Below are 27,754 nucleotides of genomic sequence, written 5' to 3' on the forward strand. Positions count from 1 at the left end.
TCACGCTTTCTCTATGAGCTCTTTTTGTTCTTCAATTTGTCCTTTCTTAATCCGCAGTTTGGAGAAGTCCACATAGTGCTTCAAGGCTTCCTCACAGAGCTCCTGGACTGCAGCAATATTCCCAAGCACCCATCCCAACCTCACAAATTTCATGGAGACCCTTGCTGTGGGGGCACTGCTGTGAGCCTTTGCCTCCCTGCTCTTTCGTATTCATTGTTCTCTGACTCAAGCTTCATGGCAGCCAGCCAGATGTCCTCACTGTTGGGGTTGCCCTGGAAAACCAGGGCCAAGATGCTTCTGGCTGCTGGCACATCTCCTGCTGGCCACTTAGATTTAGCTCCCATGAGCCACAGCACTTCTGCTTTGGGATGGTGAGTAACAGCTCTCTGCAAAAGAGCCTCCAAGGATTCTCTGGATCCATGGTTCTTTTCAAAGTAGGCTGCTTGCAGCCACATGTTCTTCTTTCTCAGGAAAAATGCAAGGAATAGGCATAAATGGCTCAGGCATGCTCCAGAGCACTATGAGCAACTCACCTGTTTGCATCTCCTTCCAGGTTGTTTTTGATCTTCAATCCCAATCCCAATCACAGCTCACATGAATGCCTGGCATGTGGATACACTTCCAGCTTCATCACATTGCTCGGCATCTTGTATCTGGTGTTCCATGTTGAGTTCCACATTGTTAGACCTGAAGTGTGATGGCTCTGTCAGTGATTTTCTTCACCATCTGGGTGTTTCCATTGGCTTACTCCAGTTTGGCAGCAGTAATCCAGAAGCAACAATCCGTCAGAATATTCCCCTGGGCTTTGATAAGGACTTTATGAGCATTCTCGCATGTCTCCAGACTTGCCAGTGCCAGCCATGGTTCAACACTGGTTGGACAGGACTCCACAGTCCTGCTCAGCATGACCCTGGCATACTCAAGTTGCTCCAGCTCCATGGCTGTTTTCCACAAATGCACCGAGTTTGGAACATGCCCAAGGGCTTTCCCAAGGACACGTTTCTTGGCACAGATATCCATATCCAGCTCTGCTGCTCTGATATAAATCCAGAATGACTGTGAAAGGTGCTGGACAGCCTGGGCCACAACAACCTTGGCTGTATCTCCAGGCTGAAGGTGAGCAGATTCCAACCAAGTATCTTCAGTCTTAGGGCACATCCCTGTTCCTTTCAAGATGTGGTTTCAGGACACCTGGAGTTTGCCAGTGATCTCCTCCAGTTGGGCTCATGGATTGGTCTCTTGGACAGATTTCAGGAATAAACAGGCTTTTTTCATATCATTAATATCTCCTCCATGTTTGGCAATCATTGAATTCAAGTCTGTCAAATATACTTTCACGTCCACTACAGTCTGGCCACTCACAGAGTCTGACAACTGGCTTAGCCTTGTATCCATAAAGGAGCTCCTGGCTTAGCCAATCTTCTTCATATCCAATTCACCTGTCCCAAGTGTCATCAAGCCTGGTGTCATTCCTCCTGGGTATGGCATATTCATTCCCCCTAGATATGGAGTACTCAATCCATCAAATTGTGTCTGGTGGGGTCCATGTAAGTATGATTCTGTCCTGACTGTAAATGCTTTGCAAAGAAGATGTCAAGGAGAGGAGTCAGCTTCTCATACCGAGGATTCCTCTGACACTTTCTCCTGGCATCAGCAGCCTCTGGAATACTCAGCCACTTCTCCTCAGTAACCTCTGCTAACTTCCATTTCAAATCTGAGAACTGCTGCTGAATTTTAGGTTGTTCCATATAGTATTTTCCTATTTCCTCTTTTTCTTGTTGTTCCTTTCTCTCTTTTCTGCCTTCATCCATCCTCTTATCCAAAGCCACATAAATAGCCACAAAATCATCATAATTGGTGTAATTCAATTTCTCATCTTCATCATCTGCTGTCTGGTTCTGCTTCATCTGGTCCCCCACAGTTCTCTTCCCCAGTGGGGCATGATGATCATCCATGGGGTCATTGGCACCACAAGCAGACCTGATCTCAGAGTGGATGGTGAAACCTGTGGCTCTGCTGCCCAGCCCCAGCACATAGCCCAGGGGCATGGGCATGCCCAGGATTAGCGTCTTTGGCAGTGTCCCAAGACCCTAAAGCACCCAGTTTATATATGGTCAGATTCAGGCAGGAATGCCCAGCACCTCCCGGGAGTGGGGAATTTCACAATGGAAGGATGTAATCCTATAAGCATATTTTGGGGGGTCCTTGATGGCCTAGGTGGTCACAGCTGCCCAGTGGGGCTGTTGAGCCATTATGGCCCATTGGCAGAGAGGACCCCCTTAGGCTGGGTGTAGTTATGACAGCTGAGTTAATTTGTGAGAAAAAGAAATACTACTTTGCTACCAAGGGTTTGCCTCTTTCCCTCATCAAACACCCAGCTTGCAGCCTTAGGGCTGGATGTGCACTGGGCAGCTGTTGCAAACAACCCACTATTAACAGTTCATCAGGAGTAATGTAGATGGGAATAGAATACATAGTTTGGTTACATCCCACAATGTAACCCAGGACACCCAGAGAGCTGACAATACTCATGTTTGCAATTAAAAAAAAAAAATATATATATATATAAATAAATAAATAAAACACCAAAAACCACACTAATCAGGAAAGGATAGTAATATTTCTGTGACACAAATTTTAATAATGAATACTAGAGAGAGACTTTACAAAGTTTTTCTTTAGAGACAATTATAAAGAAATAACAATAGCTTTTAATATCTACCAGTATAAATCCCAGGGATGAATCCCTGAAAATGTTTCATTTTTGAGTTACATATATTGCTACAGCTGATCTCCTAGAGGGACAAAGCTCAGTGATGCCCTATTTCAAAGTCATCCACGGTATTTTAGCTAGGAGAAAAAAGCTTTCTAGAAATTAATTAAAACTTAACACAAAATGATGAGTTCACCTTCATCTCTTTCTTAAGTTTGAGTATGTCACACACCAAAATTCTCATTTTCTTTGAAAGCACTTCATTAGTTTAGCTTCCCTTCATTTTCACTTTGAGATACTCACATGAAAGGCTTTGGGTTTGGGTCCATATTGGAACCCAAGTGTTATTCAATATTTTCACTAATGAAATAGATGAAGGGATCAAGTGTACCCTCAGCAAATTTGCTGATGACACCAAGCTGAGTGGTGGGGCTGACACACCTGAAGGACAGGATGCCATCTAGAGGGACCTGGACAAGCTTGAGAAGTGGCCCATGGGAATCTCATGAGGTTCAACAAGATCAAGTGCAAGGTGCTGCACCTGGGCTGGGGTAACCCCCAGTATCAACACAGGCTGGGGGTGAAGGGATTGAGAGCAGCCCTGCCCAGGAGGACCTGGGGGTGCTGGTGGATGAGAGGCTGGACATGACCCAGCCATGGGCACTCACAGCCCAGAGAGCCAAACGTGTCCTGGGCTGCACCAAAAGCAGCGTGGGCAGCAGGCAGGGAGGTTTTGTCCCTCTGCTCTGCTCTGGTGAGAGAGACCCCACCTGGAACACGGCACCCAGCTCTGGGGTCCCAGCACAGGAAGGACATGTACTGTGTCATTTCTGTTTTATGAGGCTTAATATTTAATACATTTATAAAAACAGTATTCCTTCAATAACTTCATGACAGCTATGGTTTTGTTCTCCTTTCTTTTCCTATTTGTTTCTGAAGGTTTACATGTTTTTCAGAGTACTGCTTAACACCTAATCACTATTTTCACACTATCATCCCATGATCCTACAATTCTTACCCAGAACAATGTAATTTGTTTAGACTAACCATTACATATGCATAGCTGCAGTTTATTTCTTCATATGCATTAGTTTATACATATTAGCATGAAATACCATTATTATTTTATCATCCAAATAATCTATATTGCAAAATCCCTGGGTAACTTTTGGCAGTTCAACTAAATAACTTTTTTTAATACGTCAAATTTTCATCCCTCTTTCACGTCTTTCTCTCCTACCTGGAGGGTTAATTGCTATTCCCCTCTAAGTCTCAAAAATTGATATTTTGCCAGTTCTGCATGGCATACACAGCACATGTGACAGATGTATAACTATCACACAAATCACAATGACTAGAAAATCTGATGATAGCAAAACACTGGGTTAGATGGGGGCATGACATGAGATTAAACAAGTGGTTGACAAACTAAATAGAAACACTCAAGTAACCCCTGATTTAAGAATATTTTTGGTTCTCATGATAAAACATGATAAGCGGCTCCAAGAATCACCTCCCCTCCTTCCAGCTCAATTTGTCTAGAAACTACCTAATGGACAAGGGTTTCACACTGCAGTCACCTATACTTTTGTTCTTTACTAATCAAATTGGCATAGAATGATGATGAGCAGAAGGGCATGTCAAATCTCAAAGTGATGCAATGCTGAGTCAAGTAGTCCCAAGAAACAAGCACCAGAAGTGCCGGTATTGCACTAATATCCATCTGTTCTTAGGTTATATACAAAGGGTTGGTTTTGACCTATAAAACCCTTTACAGTCTGGGTTGCTACCCCCTTGCAGACTGCTTTTCTTGTCCTCTTTTATCTCAGTAATTCAGACAAGAGGGTTGCATTCACCTGGGCATTCTCACTGAAGGGCACTTCAGTCCGGAAGCTGATAAAGCTTTAATGCATGTTGAGCAGCTTATCTATTTTCCCAGGACTTCTTAGGTAAGAAATAGAAAGCATCTCGGGAGGAGTGAGCTGCCAAAGATAAAAAACTTCAGAAAGGACAAGAGAAAAGCCTCTCTCACATACTATTAAAAATACTTGTATGAAATACAGTTAGTGGTGGCACAGCTGCTGCAGCTTAAATGTTCACAGAGCACCCATCCTCACAGAGTATTGCACCTAAGAGGTTTTTTTTCCCTCCCCAGACCATCTCTTTCCATAACCCTAGAGCTGAACCCCATTACAGTATGTTCTAAAATAGATTCTCTATTGTTCTATGATCTTATTAAGCAGAAGAACATGGATTTTCACGTGGCTGTAGAGGGCTGGGATGGATTTATATATCAAGAGATTTATTCAAGAGCAAATACATGGCCTATAAAAAATTCAAGAAGCCTCCTAAGTTTTAATAATTTTAAAAGGAGCAAAATATTGATTTCAGAGAGGGGAAAGAATCTTCCTTACCTTGTTTCAGATTTTCATTAATTTTTTGAAAGGAAATTTTAAAGGAAATATGCTGTTTTGGTCTATCAAATTCAAATTCAAATGAAACTTCTTCTGGTTAAATGACATGGAATTAATTAATCAATATTGATTAATTTATCTAGCTTATATCTATCTCTCTTGTATCAAGTTGAAGAATCCTATTACATGAGGAAAGGTTTACGACAAACAAGGGGAATGATTCCATAGAACTGACAGGCTGAAGTCGGTGAATGGACATCTTCTTCCACTTAAATCACCACTACAGGATTTACAGCACAATGTTTCATCAAACCAAAACACTTAATTTAGTTTTGCATGAGAACTCTCTGTAGTACTGAGATATGGGAGGGGTGTGCTTCCAAACAGTGAGAGAAATTTGGGTAGAGATGGCCTCCAAATTGAGAGGCTCATCACCTTTCCAGGGATTGATGTAAGGCTGCCTGGCTGGTATTTCCATGCATCCTCCTTGCCACCGCTTCCAAAGGTCTGGATAATGTTTGCTTTCTTCCAGTCTCTTGGACAGATTATCATGACCTTCCAAAGATATCATGAGCAGCCTCCCCATGGTGTCCCCCAGCTCTCTCTTCCATTCGTGGTTTCACTAAACCCACTTGCAAAATCTTCTGGGGGGGAAAAACTCAAACCTGGTACTATATTTAATTGGACTGATTTATCAGAAGATTTTTATGAAAATTATTCTTAATGTACCATAAAAAAGTCAAATCCCTTTAAAGCAATAATTCTCATAATCTAAGATGTCCCATGACTATCTACATGGAGTTAAAATGATAATAATGTACTCTTACCTTTTTTCCTAGAAAAAAAAAATCTCAAAAAATGAGACAACATGAGCCATATAGTTCATGGACTAAACTATGTAGCAGTGAACACACTTTCTTAGAAACTTCTTGTAAGAAGAAGAGTCACCGATGCTCGATTATTTCTGTTGTTCTTTCAAATAGTATGATGTCCTCGAAATTGATACTTAAAAATAAAATTAGCATTGCCCTAGGAGCTTAGTCATTAAAATAGGTCTTCACTCTACTAGGCTCTTAATAGACAGAGAAGCATTTTTTTTGTTCCCAAAACCCCTTACAGCATCAGGAGTAAAACTGAAGTTTTACCGCAAAAACCAATAGTGCATTTAATTATGAAGTGGAAAAAGAAGTTTAAAATAGGAGAAGCATGATAACATATAAATTATGATTCCCCTAGAGTGTTTCAAGGACAAACTGCAACCTAAAGTTTAACTGAGGAAAGGCCTCAGAAATGTAAATGCTGTAGAACACCTCTTTTGAGGTATGATTCCCAACAGAAGTGGGAGAGCCTTTATGCATAAGGGACTTCAGCATAAAATTATGGCTGCTGTCTGACAACATTTTTAACAAAAATGACTGAAAAAAATCCTTAAATGCTTTTAGAACTTATAATACTGAGGGCTTATATGTCTCAGTATAAGGACCTGTCTATCCTCAGAAATGGTTGCAGAAATAATATAAAATGCAAAAAGACAATACTAGCAGAAACAATTACTACAGCAATAAAAATTCAGACAAGAAGAATTCAAACAAAGATTCCACTGGAAGCCACAGTGGTATAAAAAACCCAACAAAAGATCACTTTAAAACGTCTTACGGCTTTTTTGAATTTCATATGCCAGACACAGATCTGGCACTTCCAAAATAAACAGTTTCTATTTGAAATGTTGCAATAAAAATACACATCTCATGCTCTGCACTTATACCAGGGGTGTTTATATTCCTGGGGAGTCTCATTAACCTGTGTGCACCCAGTATGTTGAGACAGAAACATACAAAAGCCTGGTTGTTCTTTAACTACCCATGACAGGATGAACCACCAATTACAATACATGCACAGGTGGCTAATTGGTTTTCTCACAGTTTTCACAAGTCTGGGTAGGGGGACACCACCTTTCCCAGTTTCTCTGAAGGTTAGTACCAGCAGCACAGAACCAGTTCATGTGTTGAGGCCCCTCGGGTCTTGTTGCCCTACTTGGTCAAACAAAAAACAAAAACTTGTATTGTAGTTTATATATTGTACCTCAACACCCCTGATTCAATTTTATGTAGGTCTTCAGTACACACATTGATTTTACCTCTCAGTTACTTATGAAATGCTAAGAAGATTGTCACATATGACAAATTCTAAACATTTGAGAACAGTACAAAGTTTATAAGACTCCCAATTAATTTGTCAGGAATGGCAACACTGAAACCCCTTCAAAATAAATGCAAGAAACAGTCTTCAAAACTAAAGGTAAATTTTAATCAGGCATTGTGGTTCAAATCTATTGTATGCAACATTATTTCTTCCTCTAAAATACCTGATGACATAGATCTCTCTCAGCTGTATTTTAACAGGAGGACTAGATCACAGGCTTCTGTAATTAAAAACAGCAACAGCAGCAACAGCTTCCATCTCAAAATCAGCTGTCTAAGCTCTGAATATCAGTGAGTTTCACACTATTTCCTGAAACAGAACAGGGAGACTGAGGACTCCACAGAGAGACTTGAATTCCCTAAATGACCTCCAAATACTAGAGATCATCTTCTCCCACAGTCCTAGACGTTTGCCCATCTCCCTAAAATCTGTTTTTGATAGTGCCTTTGCTCCTAGCCCTCCATACCCACTCATGCTTTCACCCTCTACACATACCCATACACACCAATGTGCTTTTCCAATATCTTCCTGAATCCTCCAAATTCCTTATTAGGCTCCTTTCTCTTGAAGGATATTTCACATTCTATGTTTCATATATTAGAAGCACTGAATATATTCAGGGGAAAAATAGTATTCTTGCCCTCACAGTCTCCAAGCACCTCAGGTAATGGCCTGAATCCTTAGGGGATATGTCCAGGAGCAGTTTCCAGATGGAAGTTCCTTTTTGTGCTTTAGCACATGCACAGGTAGGTTAGCACAGGTCCATTAAGGAACTGCAGTGTGCTTTTACAATAGGAAATCCTAAAAAAATTCAGTTATGCTTTAACAGGTCTCCAATATGCATTAATTAAGAGTATTTTCAGCATGCCAATTTCAGGAAAAGCTAGATAAAATGACAGAAGCAGAAGAAAAATCTTGGGAATAAAGTTTAGCCCCTTCCAAATTTTAATTGTTTGAGAAAATGAGGATGTGTAATTTCTAAAATTACCAATCATTCCTACACCTCCTTAACTTTCCTGAAAACTGGCATCTGCAAAATGATGCTGCAAACAGTGTGGCTTTCAGAATGCATGTGCTGTCAAGTCAGGAAAATAGTTCTATCTGCCTCAGCATGGACTCTGGGATGTACCTGTACTCCTTCATGAACATGGAGAGAAAGCAAGCAGAATAATTTGGAATTTTCTTCAGCATAAATAAAAAGGGTGCCTTCTATCTCATCCTCAAAAATTTACACTCATTTTTAGGCTGGGGTATTTCTGCTTCAAACAAGTACTGAATCTAAAATGACTCAATTTTTTGATAGGCCTTCTAATTGATCACATATTTTTTAAAAACAGCTGGCAATTAGAGGTCAAGCAATTTAAAGCTATCTTTTAAAAGTACGGCTTAATAATGTTGGCTCACTGAGGACTGCTCATTAATATGATTACCAGCAAAGCTGCCAGTAGCATTTACAGAGGTCTGAAATAAATTCTTGTCCCATACTGGAATAGTTAGACTATCCTTTTCTTATCCTTGTTCTTCCCTGCTAGTAGCAGATGCCTTATCACTAAACAAATGGAACAGTCTTTGCAGACACATCATTCCAAGGATCATGCCAGGCCAGAGCACTGCCACTTCCCAAGCCATTTCAAAGGAGATGAAGAAGTAAGAAATGCTCTTTCACAAGACAGGGGGAGTTTAGTACATGAGAGCATGTACCAGCCTGGGAAATACAAGTTTCCAAGTTGGTATGCTGTTTTATAGGATCTCAAATTCAAGGGGTTTGGACTTAGATTTGTTTGTGCTAAATTAATACTTTAGCCTCTCTTCTGCCTCTGCCAACTGCATTCCCCTAAAGCTCAACTTTTGAGAGAGCACAGGGCAAGCTATCATTGAATATTAAACTGCATAATATGGCATAAACAGCAGCAAACTACACAGATCAAGTGCATCCCTGAGGTCACTTTCAAGAAATATTCATTTACATTTTTTAATTGCTGCTTTTCATTTCAAAACCAGGTAATATAAACAACATTAAGCCTGCCCTTATCAAACAGATGTTCTTGAACCAAAATCTGAAATTAAAGTAATAACAAATGAATAAAAATTAAAGGTATGAACCCATTTCCATACAATGCGCTAGGAAGCCCGTATATTAGTACTAGAACAAAACACCTAAGAGGAGATTTCTAAAAATGCAAGTCAAAACCAGACAATAAAAAAATCCTACTTTATTATATAAATTAAAAATTCATAGACTCAGGTCTTCCTTTAGCAAAGGCCAATCCATGAAGATACATGAAATAGAGCCATTAATACACACATAGTGTGAAAACAAAGACCACCACAAAATAAAGCCAACCCTCAAAAAACAACCAAAAAAAACTCAAAACAAACACATAAGAATTTATATCTAAAGTGCTACATGCATTCCCCAAATCACACATTACATGTAACTGGAATACTTTAATTCATGTAAATACTTTCTGAACTAATTCAGATGTTAGTGTAGGTTTCGCATAAGTCCAACTAACATACTAATATGATAAAAAATTTTGACTTACTCTCCTTGTTCTTAAACAATTACAGCAGGGAAAAGGTAGGGTGGTGCACAGTTACCTGTTAATTTGCAGTGCAATATATGTTCTTACAATAATAAAGTATCTTTAGAACAGAACCAAGTAGTAGAAAAAGAGCTTTTCCTTAGACTGTCTCATGAAGGCCTTTATACTCAAAACATCAGAAATAAAGTGCTCTTTCACAAGAAGGTTCCAAACTTTAGTCTTGGCAAAGGTTCATTTCATTGTTTTTGACCAAAAGGTTAAAAAAACTACATGAATCCAAAAAACACATTAGAAAGGATAAAACTTCTTTGTGCTATGGGAGCAAAGGAATGCAAGCAATATTGAATAGCTTTTGTCTGACTTCATCTTAGTATTTTCAAGGCCATCCTCCCTAATACCCTAACATCTGAATATCTTCAAGATGTGCTAAGAAATCTGTCTTCAAAATCCACTGAGAAAAATACTGATTTCTTTCTCTGTCAGATGGAAAATTAAGGCTCAGATGTTTACTAACTTGCTAAAAGAATCACAGCATTTTCTCTGCCAGAAGAAACAGTATTTGAATACAGGTTGGCTCTGAGGTTAAAAGTACTGTGAACTCTAATGGAATCATGTAGTCCTGGCCTTTTATACAAATTTTATAATGCTATCAAATTCCAATGAGATTTCCTTCGATGTCACATTAATGTCTTCCACTCAATAGAACAACCTTAGGGTTTTAAGGTTTGCTATTAAACTATTCCTTTGGCTTAACACCAGCATCCACAATTAGTATTAAAGACATGGAATAAAATTAGATCTGAGGCATTGTGCACAATGCCATAAACACGTCATCTTTACTACCTCCTTTCACATCTCCCTTCCAAAAACATTGCCTTCACTCACTGCAATCTATTAAGATCTGCTTCTATCATAACATTCCCTCTAAAAAAGAAATCATGTTTCCTAGTAAGCACTGAACTGATTGCAAAGCAGCGGTGACTAGAGAACACTAGCAATATTTTAAAAGCCATAGAATTCACTCACACCACGAGTAGAGCAAACACTTCAAACAAAACGTGCTGTAATTCACTCAACTTAATGGGAAAAGTAATGCCATTATGGAAATGCGTGGACATTGCACATAGTGCAAGGTCAGTCAGCAGTGCTTCATCTCCATAATGTCTTGGTTCCTTGTAGGCATTTTTTAAAACACATTTCATATAGTGGATTTTTTTTTTTTAATTTGTACCAGAAAAAATTCATGGTTGTGATACAGAACAAAAATATAGCAAGCATATAGTGGATTTTTTTTTTTTAATTTGTACCAGAAAAAATTCATGGTTGTGATACAGAACAAAAATATAGCAAGCATTTTCGTAAATTTAACTCAGTCTATGAGTTTCCTGGATCCCTACTGAAGTGCATCCCTAACTGGACACACCTTCAGACTCAGACTCATTGACATTTGCAGACCACCACACCCTAGGCAGCTCAGAGGCTCACACTACCCTGGTTCCACACCACCTGACACTGCGTGTCACCTGTGCTCACTGCCCCACCCACCACTGCTCCAAAAGTGCTTGAGCACATTTTGCATGTGATACCAAAATGCTTCTGAAGCAGTTTTAGAGTAGGCAGTTGTAAAGTACAGCCTCCCAAGCTTAAGCATTATAAACTTACATCCAACAGTCAGTTAACTTTAAAGAATTTCAACCTTAATTCCTCTATCATATTTCATGTTAAGCATGTTATAAAAAAACCTTTTTCTATCTGCTCTCAGAACTAACACTGCCCTTTCTCCCAAAATTTTCAGTAGAATATGAAAATTGCCTGACTTAAAGTCACCAAAAATTTAGCTTAGCTTTCATGAGTAGCAACTGCAGGAAAAAGGCTCCAAAGAAAGGTGCTGACAAATCCAGATAGAAGTCATATTTTCATGGTTACTAATGACAGTCAGAAATCAGCAGAAATGCATTTCATTGAGCTCCCAAAAATTAGCATTAGTGGATCAGCATTAATACAAGCAATAAATTTGCAAAGTGTAATGAGGTTTCAGAAGACAAATAGGAAAGCCAATGCACATGACTCCAGGCTTTGTTTCACCTCCCTCACAACTGTAAAAGTCATGACTTTACTTATCAGTGTGCATTCTATATAACCTGCATGGTAGACTACGCTCTTAGGGAGGAGAGGATTGTGGGTTTGTTTTTTTTTTTAAATAACTTTTATTCATGTAGGGTTTCTTGGTTTTACACAAACAGAAACATAGATCACACATGGTTACATAAGAAGCAAAAAAGGTCATCATGGGAAAACATTTTGCAGTAACTACATGATTTTGTTGAGAAATGGCAGCATGGAATGAATGTAATTAAAAGCGTTTTCTTTACTTTGTGCTATAAAAAGAAAATTACCTCCAAATGCAAATTTGGTAACCTGTCCTCAGACCCATCAGCTGCTGGCTTCTTTGATGAGCTGTGAGTCCTCAACTAGAACTTCATTTACAGAATATTGTTAGATTTAAGATTTAAGCCCACAATCTCTATGTAGGATTTTTTTCCTTCAAGAATAAAAGCCACTAGCAGATACAGAAGTTTGTCCTTCTTATTTCCATATAGAAAATGAACTATAATCAACCCTTTTACTCAAGCAGAAAAACTTATTTTAGAACTTACAGTAAGTTTGTGCCAAAGGATTGTCCTTAAATGGCTATATAGTATCAGTTATATCAGGTAATAAAAGAGCTGGTTTTGACTAACTGGAAGTGTTGTATTAAGTTTGTAATTTCTTTAAAGCAAAAAATACACAATGATGAGCTTCAACAGTTACGCACGTATTCATATTTCAATTTATGTTTTACTATTAAAAATTGAGCAATTGAGGTTTAATAAATATAAATTGTTTCCATATCATTTGTCTTAAGCAGTATTTAGAAGGAAACTGGAACTAAAATGGATTGATACCATGATTTAAGATGTTTGAGTAAATAAAACCATTTTAAATAGTAGACAGGAAAACCCACAAAAATAAATTTCACCTTTTAATAAGTACATTATTGTCTGCAGTTATTAGAAATCCGAAAAGCTCCTCATTGGTATTTTTTGGTGATTGAAGAACTGGTACACGTCATTGCTCCAGGCTCATACTCGCAGATACTCTGAAGATGAGTACAAAGCCTCCTGATTTTCAGCTACCAGCTAGCTTCCAATTTCTGAATGAACTAGTTATGGAATTTAAAAAAACCCATTTGTTGAAAAATTTCATTCTGCAGAAATAACTAATACTGTCAAAAACTGATTCAACATTCAAGAGGTTAGCAATATGGCTTGAAACTTCAGCGTAAGAGTATTTCTTACCCCACCCAATTAAACTTTCAACTATTTTTTTTCCCTTTCAAAACTATTCTGAATCACAGTGCTTTAAACGTTATCATAACAATTTAAAAATGTAAAATTTAGACCTTTTTTTACTTACTTGTCTTTAAAACACTTTTCTACCATCCTATCTATTTGCATAATGCTAAATCAGTTTATTTGTATAAGTACATAAAATACTTTTCTGTGGCATGTTTTGATGCCACCAAAAATCCAGAGAAAATCTTCTACTGCTCCAGTGATTTCACTGCAGTCCCAAATAAGCTACATTCTGCATTAGTCTATTTGCCATACCGGAGCTTACGGTTAAAACCTTAGCTCCATTTTTCATAATCAGTTAACAATGGAAGTACAGAAACACTTCCTCTAACCACTGCAGCTAGACAAGTATTTACACTCCTATCTGGCTCTGAAGCGCCTCTCTCCCTGCTCAGTGCTGCCAACTGCTCCCCGGCAGCGCTCCAGCTGCTTTCCAGCCGCACAGCTGGCGCAGTCAAACCCTCTGCTTACCTTTTACCCACTCCAATGGATGGCATCCCAGTGGATTAGGTTGATCCCAGTGGATCAGTGCATCCTTGTGCACAGAGCAGACAGGAATTTTTCGAAGACGATACTCACCTTCCAAATCACTGATTCAAGTCACTTCTCTAGTCTCCTGCTGAAAAGCATGGTATTGAGACCTGCCACTTGATAGGGCAAGCAGTAGGAACACCATAACAAACTGGGAACACTTCTTTATTTAAATGGACTGACATGTGACAAGAGCATTTTGCACTAGTCTGTAACATGGGGAAACAGATAGCAATAAAACTAGCAAAAAAGTAGGATAGATTTAAAAGGGTTGAAGCAATTTTAGCAGATGTTTATTAAAGGAAAGCTCAAGGGACAAAAGTAGTGAAGGTAAATATGCCAAAAATAATTTTAAAAAAGAAATACATTTTAAAAAGTAAGGCAACACTTTTGGCAAGGAGAAGATTGATAGATGGATGCAATCAAGTTCTGTAGACCTCTGAAGCTAAGACTTTGAGGTTTAAAGTAAAGCAGGAATAAAAAGGCATTATCCTAAAACACATCCAATGCCAATTTCCTTGTTTCACTCAAAGAAAGATGCTGCAGTGCTGTATCAGAGAAATCAAAGCTCAGCACCATATGTATGAACCCTCTTTATCTGCAAGACTTTAAAGACTTCAAAACGGCCTAACTCATGTAGAGGTGACAATTTCAGCCATTAGACAAAAGCCAGCCTGAGTTTAAGGCCTGCAGACTTCTGGGGGAAAACCATTAGCTGCCACAGAACCTATCACATAAGGAAATTCCACCTTTAGATCAGAAAATATAGACACTTGCTTTTCCATTATTTTTTCTGAGTGAGAGAAAGGGAAAACAATGAACATTAAGTTTCTTTCCTTCATGAATATATTTAAGAGTCATTCTTCAATGAACAATTTGATATACTCTAAAGCTTTAAGAGATTTGTTTTAAGCAGACTCAGCAAGCAGAAGGGCCTTGCTGTGGATGCCAAAATGTTTTAACCTGCGTGAAAACAAGCCAGAAAGTCACTGTGGTCACAAAACACAAGCAGCAAAGAAAACTGCTCATATAAAAAGGGCCAGAGGTTTTCCACATTCACACATCAAAATTAACACTTTAAATCATTCCCTGGTAGTTAAAAGCTGAGTATGACACACTGCAAACACTTCAACAGAAGGCATTCTAACAACTTTTATAGTTTCTATCATATAACAGAGACCTGAAGAAGAAAAATATCCTTTTTACTGACACATAGCCTTTAAAGAAGTCAGCCACTTGCAAAATAAATTTTGGCAAATAAGGTACTACCCACAAGGCAAAATATTTGTCTAAATATACAACCTAAAATATTTTTATGCAATAGGAAAAAAAGATACTTTTCTTCTAAATTTCCCAAATTTGCTCCACTGACCTTTCTTGAAATAGCTTTTGTATGATATATTATTAGGAAACAACTTTCATTTTTGCATCAATCCCTCAGCAGGCAGTATTTTAAGAGTGCCCAATATAAAGCTTACTTAATCACGTAATTTCCAGTTGCACTCCTATAATTTATCCCAGTGGAAATAAATATCACCGAATGGTCTATAATAATATACTTACTCTCTAAGTAAGCACAGGAAGAAGTGATTAATATAATGTATTATTTGCCTGCTATCTGTATATAAGGCCCTCTGTGCACATCCCTGTATTGCACATAGAGGGAAGGATGCAGTACCTGTACACACCACAAAATAGGGCTACATAAAGATAAGGCTACATATTTAAAAGCCTGCACTTGAAATTATCATTTATGGTTACACATCTGCTTCTCAGAATAGTGACAACAGTCTTGCTGAAGTCCCACCACACCACGTGCTAATAAATCTGAAATAGCACAATGTATTCCCAGCTATTTACAAGAAAAAGACATTCTATGTTTCTTATTTTTATTTTATTCTACATGTAACTGACTATTAGTGCTCCATTTCAGAGGCATGAACAGGTGGTTCTAAGCATGAAGCACCCAAGGGTGGGCTGGGGGAGCAGCATGCATGGAGGCAGCCCACACCTCCTTGAGCAGGGCTGCTCCTCTGTTCCACCACCACCAGGCTCACCTGCACCATCAGTGCAGCTGAGACACAGGCAAATGGTGAGAGAGTTACCCTTCCCAGGCAAAGCAGAGCTGGGAATGGTTTGTGTAATGAAAAATCTATGTGTCTTGTACAGACCCAACCTAAAATGCCAATCTCTCAGGTTTTGTGCAATACTCAAAGAGCCTTTTGTGGAATACCTGAAGGCCGCTGCTCATATTAGTCAAAACACAGATTAAGATCTCCAAAAATATTTGCTCAGGCATTCCAGAATCCTGCCCCAGAGTCTACTAAGAGTAACAGGGTCAGTGAAGCAAGTGTTCAGCCAAATGAGTAATGCTAGGAGTCAAGAAAACAGCTGGGCAGACACAGATGCTATCTAGGTTGCTCTTTCAGACAAACAAAACATTAAGGGCTCTGATTCATACTTTGCAATAAGCTCTGTCAGAACACCAGCTACTGGTGCTGAAGATCCAGGTGATGCTAGAAAGATCCAACAGCGAGGAAAAAATCCAGCACACACAATCATTTTCAAAGGCACATACACCTTTGATATCAGGCACTTACATAACAGCTTCTCTGCACCAAAAATAAAGTCAGCACCATTTTCCCCTTAGCCAACCTCCCCTCCAAGGACAAGAACAGGGAATCTGTCAAACATTGAACCCTACAATTTTCCTTAGCACTGTGATCCTTCATTAGCACTTGGCATCCTCACCTAAACAGTTCATGGCAACCACAGCGCCTCTGACAAAGTCTGGCTATAGGAAAAAAAAAACTGAGGCATGCTGCAAAGCAGTTTCTGAAGTTTCTAGGTGTCGGAACCCAGAATGTCCCTTGGACACTCTTGGATGTTCCGGGCCGAGGTCAAAAGCATCTGAGACCCTGGAATGCAGCCACAGACCCCTGTGGCTTTGAACCTGATCCATGGAACAATTTACCAACTTTGCAGGAAGAACAAGAAATCACAAAAGTTTAGATATTGTAGTAGAAGTAGTCACAAAGTGAAAAGAAGAGTTTTTGAGTGCTGTACGGGGGGGTTTTAGGCCTTGTACAGAGGGGTCTGAGTTTTGTACATGGGGGTCAGAAGTTCTAGGATGGAGGGATTTGGGTGTGCCCTGTCCTCTTTCTTTCTTCTTCCTAACCTCCATGTTCTTGGTGATGTTGGCATTCACAGATTGGTTTAGAGTAGAAAGTCACTGTTCAATACAGGTGATGGGCATTGCGGAAAAACTGTAAACATCTAATACGCAATGTATGATATAAAAGAGAGCACCAGCCCCCTGGGAATCGGAGTGTGCCTTTGTCTGCTGGATGGACCGCAGCAGCTCAGGGAGAAATCCTTTAGATAACATACAATAAACTAACTTGAGACCGGACGACTGAAGACTACTGAGTCTTTCTTTGGAAGCTCGGGTTGGAGGAGAGACTTTTCCACCTTTCCAGGCCACCCCAATCAGGGAGTGAGGCCCAACAACACAACAACATCCACCACATCTAGGTAATAATGTGGTTAGATGCATAAGCAGATTATCAGTTGTGTCATAAATGTGGAAATGCCTTCACTGTATTGAAAACACCATAATAAATGTAGACTTCGTTTTCTATCAGGAACAGAGCATCAGGGGGAAAAGAACCACACCTGAAAGAAATTAAAAATATTTTAACTTCTAGAAGAAATAGTGAAAAGATAATTTTTCTCTTTCAAGCATTTCCAGGTAGCCTGAAGTAAGAATTCATGCTTGCAAAGTAGACAACTAAGCACTGACATGCTCCTGAAGTAGCTTTTGGGTGACATGAAATCCCTTAGAAACAGAGGCTGCAAAAGGTCCCTGATGACCAAAGATTGTTGTGCTCTTCTTCAGAAAAAGACTAAAAGAACAATCAAGGTACTACAAACTAATTACCCTCACTTAGGTCCTTGGAAAAATCATGGAGCAAATCTTCTTGGAGTACATTTCCAGGAACATAAATGGGATAGTGAATGGCAACAGATGGCATGGATTTAGCAGGGGTAAGTCTTGCCTGAATAACAAAATTGCCTTCTCTGCTACAAACCTTGACTGGATTTCTGGACAACATGGGAGTGATGAACATCATTGACTCTAACTAGGTTGTGACAGTCTCACACAGTATTCCTGTGTTCAAGTTAAGACGTTAACACTCTGGATGGGTAGACAACAAGCTGTGCTAAAGAATGTTTAGCTAGCTGTGCCAATGGGTTGTACTGTCCCTGCAAGCTGGTAACAAACGGGGTGCTGCAGGGATCCATCTGGGGACATGCCCTGTTTAACACCCCTATCAACAACCTGGAGGATAAGAGGGAGTGCACTCTCTGCAGCTGGTGAGGTGGGATGTTGATATCCAGGCCTGCTATACAGAAAGACCTACACAGGCTGGAGAAATGTCCTGATGGAAACTTCATGCAGTTCAACAAGGACATACAAAAGCTCAGCATCTGGGAGTAGAGATGTCCCAAACACTGTCCCCTCCTTCCAAGGCTGCGGATGAATGCATGGGGCAGATCTGCAGACACAGCCCTGAGGAGGATGACAGACTGAAGCTTCACAAGAGCCCAATGCCCACAGCAGCAGTGGGGGTCAGTAGCTGGAACAGGATCCAGAGAAATCCCACACCTCTTCTCAGCACCATCAGACCACATCTACATTACTGAGACCAGTTTGGGGCCCTTCAGTACCAAGCACTGACAAACCCACGAGTTCAATGGAGAGCACCCTAGGCTGAGGGCTAGACAACTTGTCCTGTCAGGGGATATGATGGTCCAAGGTTTGCTTAGGTGGGAGAAGAGATATTTTCAGGAGAATGTAATAGCAGCTCCCCTACAAGGAGGTTATGAAAAGACATATGAGCCCTTTAAGATAAAGTATAGTGGGAGGAAAAGGAACAACAAGCATAAACTTCTCTATGAAAGAGAGGACAAAAGGAGAAACTTTTCAACCCTGCTGACAGCCAAGGATTGGAATAAGTTATCCAGAGATGTTGCGCAGTCTCCATCTTTGAAGGTTTTCAAGATCACTGGAAAAATCTCTGAGTAATGTGGTCTATTTCATAGCTGATCGTGCTTTGAGGGGGTGGTTGTACAAGAGATTTCCTCAGGTCCCTCTTGACCTGAATTATCACACAGTTCCATAGAATTCTTTCTACTGCTGCAAAGACCATCTCTGCAGTACAGTGCTTCTGATAACTCACTGGAAGCTGAAAGGGCACAGTATTGAGTAAGATGGTGATGCTAACTGGACTGCTCAGTCCAATTCATCTACTCACACTTGAAAGATTTCCAAATGAGATTTGGAATGTAACAGGAAAAAAACCCCACATTATTTCTTAGTTACTTGAATGTATACATTTGTCTTGCTTAGAAAATCACAAAGCAGCTCTAATAATCCCTGTTTAATTAAAATATGATATACAACTTTGCTTTGTAAAAGGTTTCAGTATCTACAAAAGAAAGTCTGTGAGTCTGGTATCTTTCCTACATAAGGAACAGAAACTGGCCAGCTCCCAAACAGCCTCACTGCAGAGGCCAGTCAAGTGAAATGAATGAAGGAGAAAGGGAAGGTCCCTTCCCACATGTGGAAGTACTGATTCAGAGATGCTCAACACTCAGCATTTCAAAAAAAGAAATGTAATATTTGCCTGTTCAAGCTGGGAAAATATGTCCAAAAAGAAGCACCTTTAATTTTGGAAGGAAAATTCCCAGCCTATTCAACTCACCACGATGAAATGCATGTTACACAACTGAGAAAGTTTGCATTTCATAGCACACAAATTAACCACTTACTATACTTCCTAGAAGAGAAAGAAACATGTAACTTTTGGCCTATGCTCCTAATGACAGGTAATTTTCTTTCCCAGAACAGGGTGATGTTTTATTAAAATTTTCCCCAAGGAAAAAAAATCAAGGTGTTGTTGTGTAAGTTTTTTAAGCAGCAATTCAGCAGCTGATCATTTGCATTAATTGAGTATGATGCTGGTGATGATTCTCCTCTGCAATCACTGGATATGCTCCGTTTCTCCTCCAGATGGTCTTCTCCCAAGTCCACAAAATTGTCTTGGAAGCTGATAACCTTTTACAAATTAACAGCTATCCTAACAGTATCTATAGTTTCCTGACATTAACAGAATACGTAACAAAATACTGGGGTCCAGTTGTTTTCATTGTATAGTTTGGTATTTTGTTTTGGATTTGGGTTAGTTTTGGTTTTTGGGTTTTTTTGTTGCTGTTGTTTTGTTTTGTTTTGTTTTGATTTTTTTTTGTTTGTTTAGGGTTTTTTTTGTTGCCTTGTTCTGCCTTTTTGGTTGTTTTTTTGTTTTGTTTTTTTTTTTGGGTTTTTTTGGCTTTTTTTTTTTTGAAAGTACATCCCAGAATCAGGCTAAGGAAATTATCAGTGATTTGAAGAAAAATAAAGGAAGTAAAAAAACAGGGGAATCACATCCCAGGTCTCTACCTGGGCATATGCCTCACTTGTTGGGGAGCGAAGAATGAAATTTCACACTACCTAAACATGCTGAGCATCACTCTACTCCAGATGGAGGGAATAAAATCCCAGCACTGAAATGGTGGCAGACATCCATCCACTGGAGTAAACTGCCCACTGAGACATGGGAGGTCAACAGACTGTTAAGGACCAACATTAACACCAAAATTACCATTGAGAAACCTGAACAGAAAAAAAGACAGGGTTACAGAAATTTCTAATGCTCATCTGCACTTAGCTGCCTTTCCCTCTCTACCTGAATATTTTTTCAGCTTGATGTTTTTTTCCCACTCACCTCAATAACAGAGAAAACAACAGTTGAATTAAAAGCAATAGCTGGTCCCACCAATGGTTATGTTTTCATTGCTGGTCAAACTCTAGAATTAGTCTTATAAACACTGTGTAATTGACCTGTGAGGTTCAATAGCTCAGAACATATTGAACAAAGAGCTTAGCAGTATCCAAGAAGGGATTGAACATAATGATTAATAGCCTCTGTAACTAGACTGAAAATTGCAAGAACCTCAGTCTTCATGCTTCAGGGCACAGACAACCAGCTGAGATCAAGCATAAATTTCTGCCCACTATATTACTGTGAAATTACATGCACTGGGAATAGTTTACAGCTTTAGAGACTTGCAAGACTATTGGTTTCTTCCACTGGTTGGAAAGCACCTACATTCATCCTTAAACATCTTGGAAAGCAAGACATTCTCAGAGAAGAACTGCCTAAATTGAAACAGTTTCTAACAACTGTCCATTTCATCAGATTTTTTAACTTTTTAAAAATAGCTAATGCTCCACAATATCATTAGAAAACTGATCTGAAATTCCACTACTTTTCCTTGGTGATTGGGAAAAGCAGCCACACCACAGACAACCTCAGTCAACATCCCCCTACCCCAAAACACACACACACAAACTCAAAATTAAACAGTTCCAGCCAAATCCTTTTTTAATGAAAACTGGTTGCACCAGCTTTTCTAAATTATTCTGCTCTTATGAGAAAGAAGCTGATTTTTTAGTAGAAAATAATCAAGAACTTTAAATCTTTTCTGGTTTTCACTCAAAAACTACTTCTGTTTACAAAGGACAAGGTTGTGTTCTACCCACATTTTTTTTCTTCAATTCATACTTCCATGGGCTGTATTTCTTATCTGAATCAGGCTTTCTGCCACAACACTATATGGGTTTCTTGATTTTTTGACTACAATAAAGATCAAGTTCTCAAATAAAAAGTACATTCTTATTATATAATAAATAAACATATATACAAAACACACTATAGATATATTAATATAATGAGGTAACAAATCGAATTAAATGAATCATGGACAAAAAGTGGGCAGAAAGAACTTCCACTGCCATTAATATCTGAAAAACCAAAGTACTGCCATATAACAAACAAGAAATTATTCTTATGGCAATAAGGATACAACCAAAGCAGAGTAAGAATGTGGAGTTTTTTCCATGGAGTCAAAGACAAGGGCAAGCTACCCATCACCCTCTGTTTGGAAATCTGGACAGGAACCTTCTTGATGTAAGCCAAGACTATATTAAACTGACAAGATATTTTAACACTCCACTATAAAGAAGAAGCTGCAAAGCCTAAACCCTGGGATATAACACTTAAAATGTAAATGGAAAATAAAGCAGAATTTTTGAATTATAGAAATTCTGAGCAGGTGAGGCAAAACATGGAAAACATGACAGAAATCAAACAGCATCTGTTACCATGCAAGAAAGGAGAGCATTTGAAACAAGAAGTTGAAGGACAAATGTCTAACAATTTGATTTTCAGTTACTTACAGTCACACAGGCTCTGAAGATGTCTGACGCTCCTTTATTCAGGTGAGGATAATAATGTATCCTCACCTAAGGGTGGTAAAAAACAAAATCTTAAGGGGGAACTGGAAGTATTGATACAAAAAAAAAAAAAAAAGAGCCACAGCAAGAGCCTCTCATGGTTTAAATGCACTTAATTGGAAGACAGATTGATACACAGGGCTCAGCAACTTCATCATGCATCAGAAGTCACAAAAACAGCTGAATCCCTCTTGTTCCCACTCTTCTTCCATGACGTTTCAGTCAAAATCCATAATATCCATTCCTTGATGGTGCTGTGGGCATAGTTAAATATCAGGGGGAAGAAAACAGGTATTAAATTTTTTTAATTGCCCTGTTTCAGAAGGGTCTAGCTCAATTTGGATGCAAATGTGGAAGTAAGGTACTCCATAAAGCAACAGTGACAGAATCTAGGCAGCAGAAAAACCATAAAATGTAGTGAAAAATGGTTTTTTCCTTCCCCATTGTTTCCTACATTTCAACATCATCAGGAAAATAAGATACAAGAAATAGCCTAACTTCTTTTTTTTTTACTGTAGGGTCACTCAATGAGTTTTCACTATTTATTCATTTATCTTCATGACAGAATTTCTCCCAAGAGACCAAGACAACGCTCTCAAAGCTGCCCTACTATAAAACAGAATGAAAAAATTAACATCACTTCAACAGTTTTCAAAGCAGTACCGTGTTCTGCCCACGTGTATCCATGTTCAATTCTCAGTACCTTCAGCAGGCACTGCTCACAGATGCCAATTGCTGGCTTCTACAAACCCAAAAGGTGAGTCAAGCCCAGCTCATGAGGAACAAAAGCAAGTACACCAACTGCAAGCACATCCACCTCAGAACACACAAGCTGCAGCCACCAGACTTTAGCATGGAAGATGAAAGTATTGCCCTCCCTCCAAGAGAGAAGGCAAATTAAAAAATAAATCACTATAATGTAGGGAATTCTGGAAGATTAAAATCAGTATGAGGTAAGGTGGTCTACAGGATGAATGGAGTTAACATAATTATGTTTGTTTTAAAGACAAAATTAGAACAAGGCTGTCTTTTCCAGTGGCCAGGAAAAAAGGCATGAAAGCAAAGTGGGTCTCAGTTCCTATTCTGGCCTAGGATAATTACTAAGAAGAATACGGAATGTTTTATCTGGAATCTCTTCTGAAAATACAACTGCCCACAAGAATTTTGGTCCTACTATTGTTCTGATGGTTCAGTATCAAAACTTGTTTTAAAAAACCCCACACATTAAAAACTACCTTCTCGAATGAAAAAGACGCTCATCATTAAAACTAGTGGCCAGAGCTTTGCCAATCGTATACAAATATATTAGTTTCATATATGATGCAAAGTTATATATGTATAAACATGCTGCACAGCATCTGTGTAATAAAACTACATTTAGTGCTGCATATTTGCCTGACACTTCTTTTATGAATGGAAAGATGGTGCCCCCAAAAAAACAACCTAAATCACCCCCAAAAAAACAACCCAAATCACCTAAATATTTTCATGTCTTGCATCAGACTTCAAAATGTACAGAAGAGGAAGCAATTTTTCATGTGATTTTTTGAGTAGCTTCTCTGTATTTCTTGAACCACTCTTGACCAATGCCTGGGCATTTTTTTGGAAGCCAGTCAGTAGCTGGGAGGAGTGAAAGACTGAGAAAACAGAGAAAATGTTCTGTACTTTATTAGTTGTCATGAAGTGCATCTCTGATCCTTACCACTTTGTACTATTAAAGGCTAGGACAGTGATGTATCACACACGCACACAGATGAAAAAGTTAAAAAACAAGTATCATTCTCAATTACATCTACATGCAGAAGCCTTGCTGTTTCAAATATCTGTAAGCATGTTCTACAGATTCACTTCAACTCAGGATTGCATTTGTAATGCAAACTGGCCTAGTCCAGGAAAGAGATTGAATTGGAATTCATTTAGAATTTTTCTTTTTAAAGCTTTCAATCTGACCCAGCCCAACTGCACACATCACTACAGCTTTCATTTTTCCACTCTGGTGTGTAAAAACTACTAAAACAACACCAAATTTACAGAAAATTAAAAAGCAGAAAATAAAAAGCAGTTTTAGCTCAGTGGGCTGGTTGCTCCATGCACACAGTTACTTCTCCCAGCTCTCCCCACTGAGACTGCTACCAGCTGGCTCTTTTCTTATGGGAAAGAGTTTTTATTTGCCCTGGTTCTTCTTCCTCAGAGACAAAGTTTACTGAACACCACTTGGACACAGAGATAGGCAGTAGAGACTTCACACTTGCAGGCTCTTGCCAACTATTCATTAGTATTTTCTTCACACATTTTCGAGTGAAAATAGCTGTTACAATTACCAGCCCTGGACAGATGTTACAGTCACTTTAGCTAAGTACAGAATGATACTATTAACACCTACTTCTCAGCAGAAAAATGTCACTTGCACTGCAACAGCCATCAAAAAGAGCCATCCATCTCCGTGGATCAGTCAACAGATTTTTGGCTGCAGAGCCCCCTCGGTCACAAAAGACCAGCAGCAGAGATCAGAGCAGGTCTAAGGAGCGGCAGCTGCAGCCGTCACGCTGCCCCAAGTGCAAAGCAAAGCTCCTGTCTGAGAAGCATCCATTTGGTACATGGGCTTGGCCATCACTTTCCAGTGAAAATTCCACCCCATGGATGAGCTTTCTTCTAAATGAATTGCAAATTATACACCCATGGAGTGCCAGCTGGTATTGTTTCTCTGTAGTTTTCCTTCGGTTTCCCTCTCTCTCTCCCCTCAATTAATACAACGATATTCACGCCCTGTCATGTCTTACTGCTTAATTATGTACTTTGCAGAACAAAGCTTTAAAAATGAGACTATCAAGCTGGAGGGGGGAAGGGGGAAGAGCAGGACAACCAGATGTGCAGAGAGAGAGAAGGAAACAAAGGGCATTTTGAAAGGGGAGTGAGAGAATTAGGATTTGTGTGGGAAGGAAAGCATGGGAAGACAGAAATAGAACGAGAAGATGCACATAAGACTTATTGGTTCATTCACTTTAATTTATAAAAAGGTATATGCTGTATTAAATAATTAATCTGCAGTTATCTAAAATAATTTAATAAATAGCTGGAGATGTTAGTTGTGAGATCTCAACCTGCTTCCATTTCATGAAGCAATAGATACACACTTCATGCTGGCAGAGAAAGTATGCTGCATTGTTTTACAAAACTGGAAAAAAACCCAAGGTAAATGAAAAAGATATTGGCAAGTCTTGGGTTAGAAGGCATATTTTAGTCGAGTTCAACAAGTTAAACTAAAATATATTACAAAGATCTGCTGCACCAATATTTACTTCATTCACAATAAGACAGTTTTTCACACATCCATTTCATCTAAACTTTCTTTATCGAGTGTACGGCTAAAAATTATTTTGCATACACAGTTGAGAGAAGGTACTTAATTAATGAAACTGCTGTTTTATGTTCTCTTACAACTTGAATGTTGCGTATATTGTGGTACAACAGGCAGTAGGGACCCCCAGAGCAAAGCTCTGGAATCAGTTTTCGGTGGGATATAGCTACTGGAAGCTAATTTGTTCAAAAGCATTAAGGCTCATTTTAGTCCTAAAATATTCTTTTAAAAACAATTACCAACCACTGCAATTATATTATATTTTGGCATGTCAAAAATGTTTTGTACCAAATTAAAAAAAATTCAGGGAAGGAGAAAGACTTTTTTCCACTTGAACAGGAAGGGACCGGCAGAGCTCTTCAGATCCTCACTAACCACAATTTTACAGCACAATTCCATGCCCAGAGTGACCATAAGGGGAAATTATGCTTTTCTAGTTTTCCAGTTTGTACAAAACCATTTAGAATCCAGCTGTTGCCTCCTAACAGCGCCAAGGGAGCTTAATGGCAAGGGGAGGTTTATTGATCATGAGTTACTGTGTCATTTGATCAAGTGGTAACATAATAGTTCGGAGTTGGACATCTTTACACTTCCCAATATATCACAGAGAAAAAAAAATAATTTTGAGGTTCCCATTTCCTTTACAATTTTGAAATCCTTTATTCAATTGCAGTATTCAGTTCTCAGAATTACTGTGTAGGCAGAAAATTCTCCCTGATCCTGCATGAATAATAAATTATTCCATATCCACTTCAATTCTATTTGTATAAATATTTTGTAGGAAACAGCTTGCTTAGTATTGATCTACTTCCTCTGGTTTCACACACCATATACAATGGTCTTCAAATATTTGCTGAACATGATTCTACTGCACTGAACACAGACAGAGAGGTGGATTTTCCTTTAGCCTCTTGCTGGTGCTAAGCACAGAAGGAACAGCTTTACAAATGAAACTGACAGCTTCAAGACAATTTGTAAAACAGAAGCTAATGTGCTTTTTGGACAACAGAGTTAACAGAAGCATTGACTTTTAAGCAGTGATGTACTTTAAAGTTAAGCAATGACGGTCACATTTCGTAGCAAGGGCCTTCAATATAGGAAACTGTCCTGTCTGCAGAGAAGGGGGCAGAGCTCAGCACTGTGTGGGCATGGCTATATTGCCATTTTATACTACCCACATCATCACCAGAGGGCTTGGTTTCAGGGGAAAGAAAAGCTGAACACAGCCCTGGAAGTGCACCCTTTTGCCTCCTTCTCTCTGGCAGACAGGGGGCCAGGATCTGCCCTGTGGACTCCATCCTCAGCCAGCGATGCCATGCCCCACCCGTTCCTCTGAGATGTGCTGAGAAGAGGTGTGGGAAGCACCACGTGGAACCAGGAGCTGGAGGCGAGCCTGAGCCCAGCTGGGTCCAGCCTGAGCCAGCCTGAGCTGAAGGGAGCCAAGCAGAGCCAGGCAGAGCGGGCAAAAGCAGCCACGCCCGTGCTGTGTGGAATCAAGTCCAGCATCCAAAGTGGTGGCATGGTGAGATGTGGAGAGTCTCCCCTTTGGGGATTTGTCTGTCATTGCTTTCTGTTGTCTTGGGCTCAGGGACAGGGAGAGTCAGCTGCAGGAACTGGCCACAATCCTGTCTTTGTCCTGGCTGCCACATGGAACTAAGCTGAGGTGGCGAACACCTTCTGTGTGTAAAGCACCTTCTCTTTTGCATACTTTTGTTCTTAATATTGCTGCTGCTACCATGCATTTCTTATTCCATTGCTTTGTTCTTCCAAAAAATTGTTGTCTCAACCCATATTCTCTGCTTTTGTCCCTCTCTTATCAGAAGTGGCAGAAGAAAGGGGACTGGCTTATTTGGAGTTTAATTTCCAGCCAGTGTTAAACTATCACAAAAATAAAAATCAAAAAGAATTAATTTGCTTGCCCATATTTTAATGTAATATCCTCCAATCTGAAGTCACTTCTCCCACAACAGACTGCACTAATATTCTACTGCACTAAAGAAGCCCAGTACAAGTGAAAGTTGATCCATTGAAAGAACTGTTTCAGTTTGTTTAAAATCAGATTAAGAACAGATTAAGAAACAGCCTTTTAAATTTTCTTCTGACATACTCTATCTTATTATCTATTTTATTACCTGTCTTTGTGAATTTTAATGTATTAAAACACCTAACGTAAGCAAGCATCAATGGAGGATGTGAG

The 27,754-nt window shown here is 39.2% G+C and overlaps 1 protein-coding gene and 1 pseudogene across 3 annotated transcripts in view; both read right to left on the reverse strand.

The window, feature by feature from the left end:
• On the reverse strand, positions 1-27,078 carry LOC137483822 (pre-mRNA-processing factor 6 pseudogene; annotated as a pseudogene).
• CDK14 (cyclin dependent kinase 14) overlaps positions 1-27,754 on the reverse strand; it is a 384,029-nt gene that overhangs the window by 321,535 nt on the left and 34,740 nt on the right. The window lies entirely within an intron of this gene.

Source organism: Anomalospiza imberbis, chromosome 1, assembly GCF_031753505.1.
Source record: "Anomalospiza imberbis isolate Cuckoo-Finch-1a 21T00152 chromosome 1, ASM3175350v1, whole genome shotgun sequence".
Lineage (NCBI taxonomy): Eukaryota > Metazoa > Chordata > Aves > Passeriformes > Viduidae > Anomalospiza > Anomalospiza imberbis.